The sequence below is a fragment of the Lepisosteus oculatus genome, chromosome 14 (genome assembly GCF_040954835.1).
Source record: "Lepisosteus oculatus isolate fLepOcu1 chromosome 14, fLepOcu1.hap2, whole genome shotgun sequence".
Taxonomy (NCBI): Eukaryota; Metazoa; Chordata; class Actinopteri; order Semionotiformes; family Lepisosteidae; genus Lepisosteus; species Lepisosteus oculatus.
The window spans coordinates 30,792,103-30,802,136 of NC_090709.1; the positions used below are offsets into that span (position 1 = coordinate 30,792,103).

Sequence of the window (10,034 nt, forward strand, 5' to 3'; positions counted from 1 at the left end):
GATCCTTTGCGGACTTGTAAAACTGTTCCTGATCAGAATAAAAAACGCTCACGCTAATACACAAGCACCCGTGTCTCGCCAAAGCTGACAAATAAACAGACGGACAAGCCGCACTGCTCGTGTGAACAGGGGAATGAGCGAGCGAGCGGGGATAGGGCGCCTCCTTTGCCTAAAAGCTTACAGCACCTGGTATTCCCAGGCGGTCTCCCATCCAAGTACTAACCAGGCCCATCCCTCTTTAGCTTCCGAGATCAGACGAGATCAGGCGTGCTCAAGGGGGTGTGGCCGTAAGCGAGAGCAAGGCTCGCTGGCACGCTTCTTATTGAGAGGACAGCTCCGTCACCTCTTTTACGACGCTGCTTTTTTTTCTCTTGCGTTTTTCTCTTCTTCCCACGTTCTCTCTCTTCACTGCCTTCGTCCCCGCTCTATTTCACTTCAGCCTTTCACTCTTGCTTCCTTCCAATGAGGACGGAGCTGCGGGAGAAAGGGCGCTATAGAGGATCGCTGTGGAGAGCTGCTGCTGTGCTTTGACATCTGAGCTCTGTGGAAAACGATCTCAATACAATTCTGAAAAACGCGACTCTCCGAACGCCAGCCGAAGAAGTCTCCACAGCCGAAGCGCTGTGTCTCTTTTCAGCTGGCGATAAACCTTTCCTCGATCCTTTGCGGACTTGTAAAACTGTTCCTGATCAGAATAAAAAACGCTCACGCTAATACACAAGCACCCGTGTCTCGCCAAAGCTGACAAATAAACAGACGGACAAGCCGCACTGCTCGTGTGAACAGGGGAATGAGCGAGCGAGCGGGGATAGGGCGCCTCCTTTGCTTAAAAGCTTATAGCACCTGGTATTCCCAGGCGGTCTCCCATCCAAGTACTAACCAGGCCCATCCCTGTTTAGCTTCCGAGATCAGACGAGATCAGGCGTGCTCAAGGGGGTGTGGCCGTAAGCGAGAGCAAAGCTCGCTGGCACCCTTCTTATTGAGAGGACAGCTCCGTCACCTCTTTTACGACGCTGCTTTTTTTCTCTTGCGTTTTTCTCTTCTTCCCACGTTCTCTCTCTTCACTGCCTTCGTCCCCGCTCTATTTCACTTCAGCCTTTCACTCTTGCTTCCTTCCAATGAGGACGGAGCTGCGGGAGAAAGGGCGCTATAGAGGATCGCTGTGGAGAGCTGCTGCTGTGCTTTGACATCTGAGCTCTGTGGAAAACGATCTCAATACAATTCTGAAAAACGCGACTCTCCGAACGCCAGCCGAACAAGTCTCCACAGCCGAAGCGCTGTGTCTCTTTTCAGCTGGCGATAAACCTTTCCTCGATCCTTTGCAGACTTGTAAAACTGTTCCTGATCAGAATAAAAAACGCTCACGCTAATACACAAGCACCCGTGTCTCGCCAAAGCTGACAAATAAACAGACGGACAAGCCGCACTGCACGTGTGAACAGGGGAATGAGCGAGCGAGCGGGGATAGGGCGCCTCCTGCGCTTAAAAGCTTACAGCACCTGGTATTCCCAGGCGGTCTCCCATCCAAGTACTAACCAGGCCCATCCCTGTTTAGCTTCCGAGATCAGACGAGATCAGGCGTGCTCAAGGTGGTGTGGCCGTAAGCGAGAGCAAGGCTCGCTGGCACCCTTCTTATTGAGAGGACAGCTCCGTCACCTCTTTTACGACGCTGCTTTTTTTCCCTTGCGTTTTTCTCTTCTTCCCACGTTCTCTCTCTTCACTGCCTTCGTCCCCGCTCTATTTCACTTCAGCCTTTCACTCTTGCTTCCTTCCAATGAGGACGGAGCTGCGGGAGAAAGGGCGCTATAGAGGATCGCTGTGGAGAGCTGCTGCTGTGCTTTGACATCTGAGCTCTGTGGAAAACGATCTCAATACAATTCTGAAAAACGCGACTCTCCGAACGCCAGCCGAACAAGTCTCCACAGCCGAAGCGCTGTGTCTCTTTTCAGCTGGCGATAAACCTTTCCTCGATTCTTTGCGGACTTGTTAAACTGTTCCTGATCAGAATAAAAAACGCTCACGCTAATACACAAGCACCCGTGTCTCGCCAAAGCTGACAAATAAACAGACGGACAAGCCGCACTGCACGTGTGAACAGGGGAATGAGCGAGCGAGCGGGGATAGGGCGCCTCCTGCGCTTAAAAGCTTACAGCACCTGGTATTCCCAGGCGGTCTCCCATCCAAGTACTAACCAGGCCCATCCCTGTTTAGCTTCCGAGATCAGACGAGATCAGGCGTGCTCAAGGGGGTGTGGCCGTAAGCGAGAGCAAGGCTCGCTGGCACCCTTCTTATTGAGAGGACAGCTCCGTCACCTCTTTTACGACGCTGCTTTTTTTCTCTTGCGTTTTTCTCTTCTTCCCACGTTCTCTCTCTTCACTGCCTTCGTCCCCGCTCTATTTCACTTCAGCCTTTCACTCTTGCTTCCTTCCAATGAGGACGGAGCTGCGGGAGAAAGGGCGCTATAGAGGATCGCTGTGGAGAGCTGCTGCTGTGCTTTGACATCTGAGCTCTGTGGAAAACGATCTCAATACAATTCTGAAAAACGCGACTCTCCGAACGCCAGCCGAACAAGTCTCCACAGCCGAAGCGCTGTGTCTCTTTTCAGCTGGCGATAAACCTTTCCTCGATCCTTTGCAGACTTGTAAAACTGTTCCTGATCAGAATAAAAAACGCTCACGCTAATACACAAGCACCCGTGTCTCGCCAAAGCTGACAAATAAACAGACGGACAAGCCGCACTGCACGTGTGAACAGGGGAATGAGCGAGCGAGCGGGGATAGGGCGCCTCCTGCGCTTAAAAGCTTACAGCACCTGGTATTCCCAGGCGGTCTCCCATCCAAGTACTAACCAGGCCCATCCCTGTTTAGCTTCCGAGATCAGACGAGATCAGGCGTGCTCAAGGTGGTGTGGCCGTAAGCGAGAGCAAGGCTCGCTGGCACCCTTCTTATTGAGAGGACAGCTCCGTCACCTCTTTTACGACGCTGCTTTTTTTCCCTTGCGTTTTTCTCTTCTTCCCACGTTCTCTCTCTTCACTGCCTTCGTCCCCGCTCTATTTCACTTCAGCCTTTCACTCTTGCTTCCTTCCAATGAGGACGGAGCTGCGGGAGAAAGGGCGCTATAGAGGATCGCTGTGGAGAGCTGCTGCTGTGCTTTGACATCTGAGCTCTGTGGAAAACGATCTCAATACAATTCTGAAAAACGCGACTCTCCGAACGCCAGCCGAACAAGTCTCCACAGCCGAAGCGCTGTGTCTCTTTTCAGCTGGCGATAAACCTTTCCTCGATTCTTTGCGGACTTGTTAAACTGTTCCTGATCAGAATAAAAAACGCTCACGCTAATACACAAGCACCCGTGTCTCGCCAAAGCTGACAAATAAACAGACGGACAAGCCGCACTGCACGTGTGAACAGGGGAATGAGCGAGCGAGCGGGGATAGGGCGCCTCCTGCGCTTAAAAGCTTACAGCACCTGGTATTCCCAGGCGGTCTCCCATCCAAGTACTAACCAGGCCCATCCCTGTTTAGCTTCCGAGATCAGACGAGATCAGGCGTGCTCAAGGGGGTGTGGCCGTAAGCGAGAGCAAGGCTCGCTGGCACCCTTCTTATTGAGAGGACAGCTCCGTCACCTCTTTTACGACGCTGCTTTTTTTCTCTTGCGTTTTTCTCTTCTTCCCACGTTCTCTCTCTTCACTGCCTTCGTCCCCGCTCTATTTCACTTCAGCCTTTCACTCTTGCTTCCTTCCAATGAGGACGGAGCTGCGGGAGAAAGGGCGCTATAGAGGATCGCTGTGGAGAGCTGCTGCTGTGCTTTGACATCTGAGCTCTGTGGAAAACGATCTCAATACAATTCTGAAAAACGCGACTCTCCGAACGCCAGCCGAACAAGTCTGCACAGCCGAAGCGCTGTGTCTCTTTTCAGCTGGCGATAAACCTTTCCTCGATCCTTTGCGGACTTGTTAAACTGTTCATGATCAGAATAAAAAACGCTCACGCTAATACACAAGCACCCGTGTCTCGCCAAAGCTGACAAATAAACAGATGGACAAGCCGCACTGCACGTGTGAACAGGGGAATGAGCGAACGAGCGGGGATAGGGCGCCTCCTGCGCTTAAAAGCTTACAGCATCTGGTATTCCCAGGCGGTCTCCCATCCAAGTACTAACCAGGCCCATCCCTGTTTAGCTTCCTAGATCAGACGAGATCAGGCGTGCTCAAGGGGGTGTGGCCGTAAGGGAGAGCAAGGCTCGCTGGCACCCTTCTTATTGAGAGGACAGCTCCGTCACCTCTTTTACGATGCTGCTTTTTTTCCCTTGCGTTTTTCTCTTCTTCCCACGTTCTCTCTCTTCACTGCCTTCGTCCCCGCTCTATTTCACTTCAGCCTTTCACTCTTGCTTCCTTCCAATGAGGACGGAGCTGCGGGAGAAAGGGCGCTATAGAGGATCGCTGTGGAGAGCTGCTGCTGTGCTTTGACATCTGAGCTCTGTGGAAAACGATCTCAATACAATTCTGAAAAACGCGACTCTCCGAACGCCAGCCGAACAAGTCTCCACAGCCGAAGCGCTGTGTCTCTTTTCAGCTGGCGATAAACCTTTCCTCGATCCTTTGCGGACTTGTAAAACTGTTCCTGATCAGAATAAAAAACGCTCACGCTAATACACAAGCACCCGTGTCTCGCCAAAGCTGACAAATAAACAGACGGACAAGCCGCACTGCTCGTGTGAACAGGGGAATGAGCGAGCGAGCGGGGATAGGGTGCCTCCTTTGCTTAAAAACTTACAGCACCTGGTATTCCCAGGCGGTCTCCCATCCAAGTACTAACCAGGCCCATCCCTGTTTAGCTTCCGAGATCAGACGAGATCAGGCGTGCTCAAGGGGGTGTGGCCGTAAGCGAGAGCAAGGCTCGCTGGCACCCTTCTTATTGAGAGGACAGCTCCGTCACCTCTTTTACGACGCTGCTTTTTTTCTCTTGCGTTTTTCTCTTCTTCCCACGTTCTCTCTCTTCACTGCCTTCGTCCCCGCTCTATTTCACTTCAGCCTTTCACTCTTGCTTCCTTCCAATGAGGACGGAGCTGCGGGAGAAAGGGCGCTATAGAGGATCGCTGTGGAGAGCTGCTGCTGTGCTTTGACATCTGAGCTCTGTGGAAAACGATCTCAATACAATTCTGAAAAACGCGACTCTCCGAACGCCAGCCGAAGAAGTCTCCACAGCCGAAGCGCTGTGTCTCTTTTCAGCTGGCGATAAACCTTTCCTCGATCCTTTGCGGACTTGTAAAACTGTTCCTGATCAGAATAAAAAACGCTCACGCTAATACACAAGCACCCGTGTCTCGCCAAAGCTGACAAATAAACAGACGGACAAGCCGCACTGCACGTGTGAACAGGGGAATGAGCGAGCGAGCGGGGATAGGGCGCCTCCTGCGCTTAAAAGCTTACAGCACCTGGTATTCCCAGGCGGTCTCCCATCCAAGTACTAACCAGGCCCATCCCTGTTTAGCTTCCGAGATCAGACAAGATCAGGCGTGCTCAAGGGGGTGTGGCCGTAAGCGAGAGCAAGGGTCGCTGGCACCCTTCTTATTGAGAGGACAGCTCCGTCACCTGTTTTACGACGCTGCTTTTTTTCCCTTGCGTTTTTCTCTTCTTCCCACGTTCTCTCTCTTCACTGCCTTCGTCCCCGCTCTATTTCACTTCAGCCTTTCACTCTTGCTTCCTTCCAATGAGGACGGAGCTGCGGGAGAAAGGGCGCTATAGAGGATCGCTGTGGAGAGCTGCTGCTGTGCTTTGACATCTGAGTTCTGTGGAAAACGATCTCAATACAATTCTGAAAAACGCGACTCTCCGAACGCCAGCCGAACAAGTCTCCACAGCCGAAGCGCTGTGTCTCTTTTCAGCTGGCGATAAACCTTTCCTCGATCCTTTGCGGACTTGTTAAACTGTTCCTGATCAGAATAAAAAACGCTCACGCTAATACACAAGCACCCGTGTCTCGCCAAAGCTGACAAATAAACAGACGGACAAGCCGCACTGCACGTGTGAACAGGGGAATGAGCGAGCGAGCGGGGATAGGGCGCCTCCTGCGCTTAAAAGCTTACAGCACCTGGTATTCCCAGGCGGTCTCCCATCCAAGTACTAACCAGGCCCATCCCTTTTTAGCTTCCGAGATCAGATGAGATCAGGCGTGCTCAAGGGGGTGTGGCTGTAAGCAAGAGCAACGCTCGCTGGCACCCTTCGTATTGAGAGGACAGCTCCGTCACCTCTTTTACGACGCTGCTTTTTTTCCCTTGCGTTTTTCTCTTCTTCCCACGTTCTCTCTCTTCACTGCCTTCGTTCCCGCTCCATTTCACTTCAGCCTTTCACTCTTGCTTCCTTCCAATGAGGACGGAGCTGCGGGAGAAAGGGCGCTATAGAGGATCGCTGTGGAGAGCTGCTGCTGTGCTTTGACATCTGAGCTCTGTGGAAAATGATCTCAATACAATTCTGAAAAACGCGACTCTCCGAACGCCAGCCGAACAAGTCTCCACAGCCGAAGCGCTGTGTCTCTTTTCAGCTGGCGATAAACCTTTCCTCGATCCTTTGCGGACTTGTAAAACTGTTCCTGATCAGAATAAAAAACGCTCACGCTAATACACAAGCACCCGTGTCTCGCCAAAGCTGACAAATAAACAGACGGACAAGCCGCACTGCACGTGTGAACAGGGGAATGAGCGAGCGAGCGGGGATAGGGCGCCTCCTGCGCTTAAAAGCTTTCAGCACCTGGTATTCCCAGGCGGTCTCCCATCCAAGTACTAACCAGGCCCATCCCTGTTTAGCTTCCGAGATCAGACAAGATCAGGTGTGCTCAAGGGGGTGTGGCCGTAAGCGAGAGCAAGGCTCGCTGGCACCCTTCTTATTGAGAGGACAGCTCCGTCACCTCTTTTACGACGCTGCTTTTTTTCCCTTGCGTTTTTCTCTTCTTCCCACGTTCTCTCTCTTCACTGCCTTCGTCCCCGCTCTATTTCACTTCAGCCTTTCACTCTTGCTTCCTTCCAATGAGGACGGAGCTGCGGGAGAAAGGGCGCTATAGAGGATCGCTGTGGAGAGCTGCTGCTGTGCTTTGACATCTGAGTTCTGTGGAAAACGATCTCAATACAATTCTGAAAAACGCGACTCTCCGAACGCCAGCCGAACAAGTCTCCACAGCCGAAGCGCTGTGTCTCTTTTCAGCTGGCGATAAACCTTTCTTCGATCCTTTGCGGACTTGTAAAACTGTTCCTGATCAGAATAAAAAACGCTCACGCTAATACACAAGCACCCGTGTCTCGCCAAAGCTGACAAATAAACAGACGGACAAGCCGCACTGCACGTGTGAACAGGGGAATGAGCGAGCGAGCGGGGATAGGGCGCCTCCTGCGCTTAAAAGGTTACAGCACCTGGTATTCCCAGGCGGTCTCCCATCCAAGTACTAACCAGGCCCATACCTGTTTAGCTTCCGAGATCAGACAAGATCAGGTGTGCTCAAGGGGGTGTGGCCGTAAGCGAGAGCAAGGCTCGCTGGCACCCTTCTTATTGAGAGGACAGCTCCGTCACCTCTTTTACGACGCTGCTTTTTTTCCCTTGCGTTTTTCTCTTCTTCCCACGTTCTCTCTCTTCACTGCCTTCGTCCCCGCTCTATTTCACTTCAGCCTTTCACTCTTGCTTCCTTCCAATGAGGACGGAGCTGCGGGAGAAAGGGCGCTATAGAGGATCGCTGTGGAGAGCTGCTGCTGTGCTTTGACATCTGAGCTCTGTGGAAAACGATCTCAATACAATTCTGAAAAACGCGACTCTCCGAACGCCAGCCGAACAAGTCTCCACAGCCGAAGCGCTGTGTCTCTTTTCAGCTGGCGATAAACCTTTCCTCGATCCTTTGCGGACTTGTAAAACTGTTCCTGATCAGAATAAAAAACGCTCACGCTAATACACAAGCACCCGTGTCTCGCCAAAGCTGACAAATAAACAGACGGACAAGCCGCACTGCACGTGTGAACAGGGGAATGAGCGAGCGAGCGGGGATAGGGCGCCTCCTGCGCTTAAAAGCTTACAGCACCTGGTATTCCCAGGCGGTCTCCCATCCAAGTACTAACCAGGCCCATCCCTGTTTAGCTTCCGAGATCAGACGAGATCAGGCGTGCTCAAGGGGGTGTGGCCGTAAGCGAGAGCAAGGCTCGCTGGCACCCGTCTTATTGAGAGGACAGCTCCGTCACCTCTTTTACGACGCTGCTTTTTTTCCCTTGCGTTTTTCTCTTCTTCCCACGTTCTCTCTCTTCACTGCCTTCGTCCCCGCTCTATTTCACTTCAGCCTTTCACTCTTGCTTCCTTCCAATGAGGACGGAGCTGCGGGAGAAAGGGCGCTATAGAGGATCGCTGTGGAGAGCTGCTGCTGTGCTTTGACATCTGAGCTCTGTGGAAAACGATCTCAATACAATTCTGAAAAACGCGACTCTCCGAACGCCAGCCGAACAAGTCTCCACAGCCGAAGCGCTGTGTCTCTTTTCAGCTGGCGATAAACCTTTCCTCGATCCTTTGCGGACTTGTAAAACTGTTCATGATCAGAATAAAAAACGCTCACGCTAATACACAAGCACCCGTGTCTCGCCAAAGCTGACAAATAAACAGATGGACAAGCCGCACTGCACGTGTGAACAGGGGAATGAGCGAGCGAGCGGGGATAGGGCGCCTCCTGCGCTTAAAAGCTTACAGCACCTGGTATTCCCAGGCGGTCTCCCATCCAAGTACTAACCAGGCCCATCCCTGTTTAGCTTCCGAGATCAGACGAGATCAGGCGTGCTCAAGGGGGTGTGGCCGTAAGCGAGAGCAAGGCTCGCTGGCACCCTTCTTATTGAGAGGACAGCTCCGTCACCTCTTTTACGACGCTGCTTTTTTTCCCTTGCGTTTTTCTCTTCTTCCCACGTTCTCTCTCTTCACTGCCTTCGTCCCCGCTCTATTTCACTTCAGCCTTTCACTCTTGCTTCCTTCCAATGAGGATGGAGCTGCGGGAGAAAGGGCGCTATAGATGATCGCTGTGGAGAGCTGCTGCTGTGCTTTGACATCTGAGCTCTGTGGAAAACGATCTCAATACAATTCTGAAAAACGCGACTCTCCGAACGCCAGCCGAACAAGTCTCCACAGCCGAAGCGCTGTGTCTCTTTTCAGCTGGCGATAAACCTTTCTTCGATCCTTTGCGGACTTGTAAAACTGTTCCTGATCAGAATAAAAAACGCTCACGCTAATACACAAGCACCCGTGTCTCGCCAAAGCTGACAAATAAACAGACGGACAAGCCGCACTGCACGTGTGAACAGGGGAATGAGCGAGCGAGCGGGGATAGGGCGCCTCCTGCGCTTAAAAGCTTACAGCACCTGGTATTCCCAGGCGGTCTCCCATCCAAGTACTAACCAGGCCCATCCCTGTTTAGCTTCCGAGATCAGATGAGATCAGGCGTGCTCAAGGGGGTGTGGCCGTAAGCGAGAGCAAGGCTCGCTGGCACCCTTCTTATTGAGAGGACAGCTCCGTCACCTCTTTTACGACGCTGCTTTTTTTCCCTTGCGTTTTTCTCTTCTTCCCACGTTCTCTCTCTTCACTGCCTTCGTCCCCGCTCTATTTCACTTCAGCCTTTCACTCTTGCTTCCTTCCAATGAGGACGGAGCTGCGGGAGAAAGGGCGCTATAGATGATCGCTGTGGAGAGCTGCTGCTGTGCTTTGACATCTGAGCTCTGTGGAAAACGATCTCAATACAATTCTGAAAAACGCGACTCTCCGAACGCCAGCCGAACAAGTCTCCACAGCCGAAGCGCTGTGTCTCTTTTCAGCTGGCGATAAACCTTTCCTCGATCCTTTGCGGACTTGTAAAACTGTTCCTGATCAGAATAAAAAACGCTCACGCTAATACACAAGCACCCGCGTCTCGCCAAAGCTGACAAATAAACAGACGGACAAGCCGCACTGCACGTGTGAACAGGGGAATGAGCGAGCGAGCGGGGATAGGGCGCCTCCTGCGCTTAAAAGCTTACAGCACCTGGTAT

At 52.3% G+C, this 10,034-nt stretch overlaps 12 non-coding genes and 5 pseudogenes across 12 annotated transcripts; all 17 read right to left on the minus strand.

Moving 5' to 3' along the window:
* LOC138242338 (zinc finger protein 850-like) overlaps positions 1-10,034 on the minus strand; it is a 1,462,105-nt pseudogene that overhangs the window by 222,010 nt on the left and 1,230,061 nt on the right.
* LOC138217295 (5S ribosomal RNA) lies at positions 175-293 on the minus strand. Its single transcript, XR_011181007.1, has one exon. It is a non-coding gene; the product is annotated as a 5S ribosomal RNA (ribosomal RNA).
* Positions 832-950, minus strand: LOC138216781 (5S ribosomal RNA). Its single transcript, XR_011180493.1, has one exon. It is a non-coding gene; the product is annotated as a 5S ribosomal RNA (ribosomal RNA).
* On the minus strand, positions 1,488-1,606 carry LOC138244719 (5S ribosomal RNA). The gene has a single exon (XR_011193334.1). It is a non-coding gene; the product is annotated as a 5S ribosomal RNA (ribosomal RNA).
* Positions 2,144-2,262, minus strand: LOC138244550 (5S ribosomal RNA). Its single transcript, XR_011193165.1, has one exon. It is a non-coding gene; the product is annotated as a 5S ribosomal RNA (ribosomal RNA).
* LOC138244730 (5S ribosomal RNA) lies at positions 2,800-2,918 on the minus strand. Its single transcript, XR_011193345.1, has one exon. It is a non-coding gene; the product is annotated as a 5S ribosomal RNA (ribosomal RNA).
* Positions 3,456-3,574, minus strand: LOC138244551 (5S ribosomal RNA). Its single transcript, XR_011193166.1, has one exon. It is a non-coding gene; the product is annotated as a 5S ribosomal RNA (ribosomal RNA).
* Positions 4,112-4,230, minus strand: LOC138218839 (5S ribosomal RNA; annotated as a pseudogene).
* LOC138245471 (5S ribosomal RNA) lies at positions 4,768-4,886 on the minus strand. Its single transcript, XR_011194081.1, has one exon. It is a non-coding gene; the product is annotated as a 5S ribosomal RNA (ribosomal RNA).
* LOC138216886 (5S ribosomal RNA) lies at positions 5,424-5,542 on the minus strand. Its single transcript, XR_011180599.1, has one exon. It is a non-coding gene; the product is annotated as a 5S ribosomal RNA (ribosomal RNA).
* LOC138216639 (5S ribosomal RNA) lies at positions 6,080-6,198 on the minus strand. The gene has a single exon (XR_011180351.1). It is a non-coding gene; the product is annotated as a 5S ribosomal RNA (ribosomal RNA).
* Positions 6,736-6,854, minus strand: LOC138217798 (5S ribosomal RNA; annotated as a pseudogene).
* LOC138218539 (5S ribosomal RNA) lies at positions 7,392-7,510 on the minus strand (annotated as a pseudogene).
* On the minus strand, positions 8,048-8,166 carry LOC138244553 (5S ribosomal RNA). The gene has a single exon (XR_011193168.1). It is a non-coding gene; the product is annotated as a 5S ribosomal RNA (ribosomal RNA).
* LOC138244554 (5S ribosomal RNA) lies at positions 8,704-8,822 on the minus strand. Its single transcript, XR_011193169.1, has one exon. It is a non-coding gene; the product is annotated as a 5S ribosomal RNA (ribosomal RNA).
* LOC138217632 (5S ribosomal RNA) lies at positions 9,360-9,478 on the minus strand. Its single transcript, XR_011181344.1, has one exon. It is a non-coding gene; the product is annotated as a 5S ribosomal RNA (ribosomal RNA).
* The window catches only part of LOC138217860 (5S ribosomal RNA), a 119-nt pseudogene continuing 100 nt past the window's right edge, over positions 10,016-10,034 (minus strand).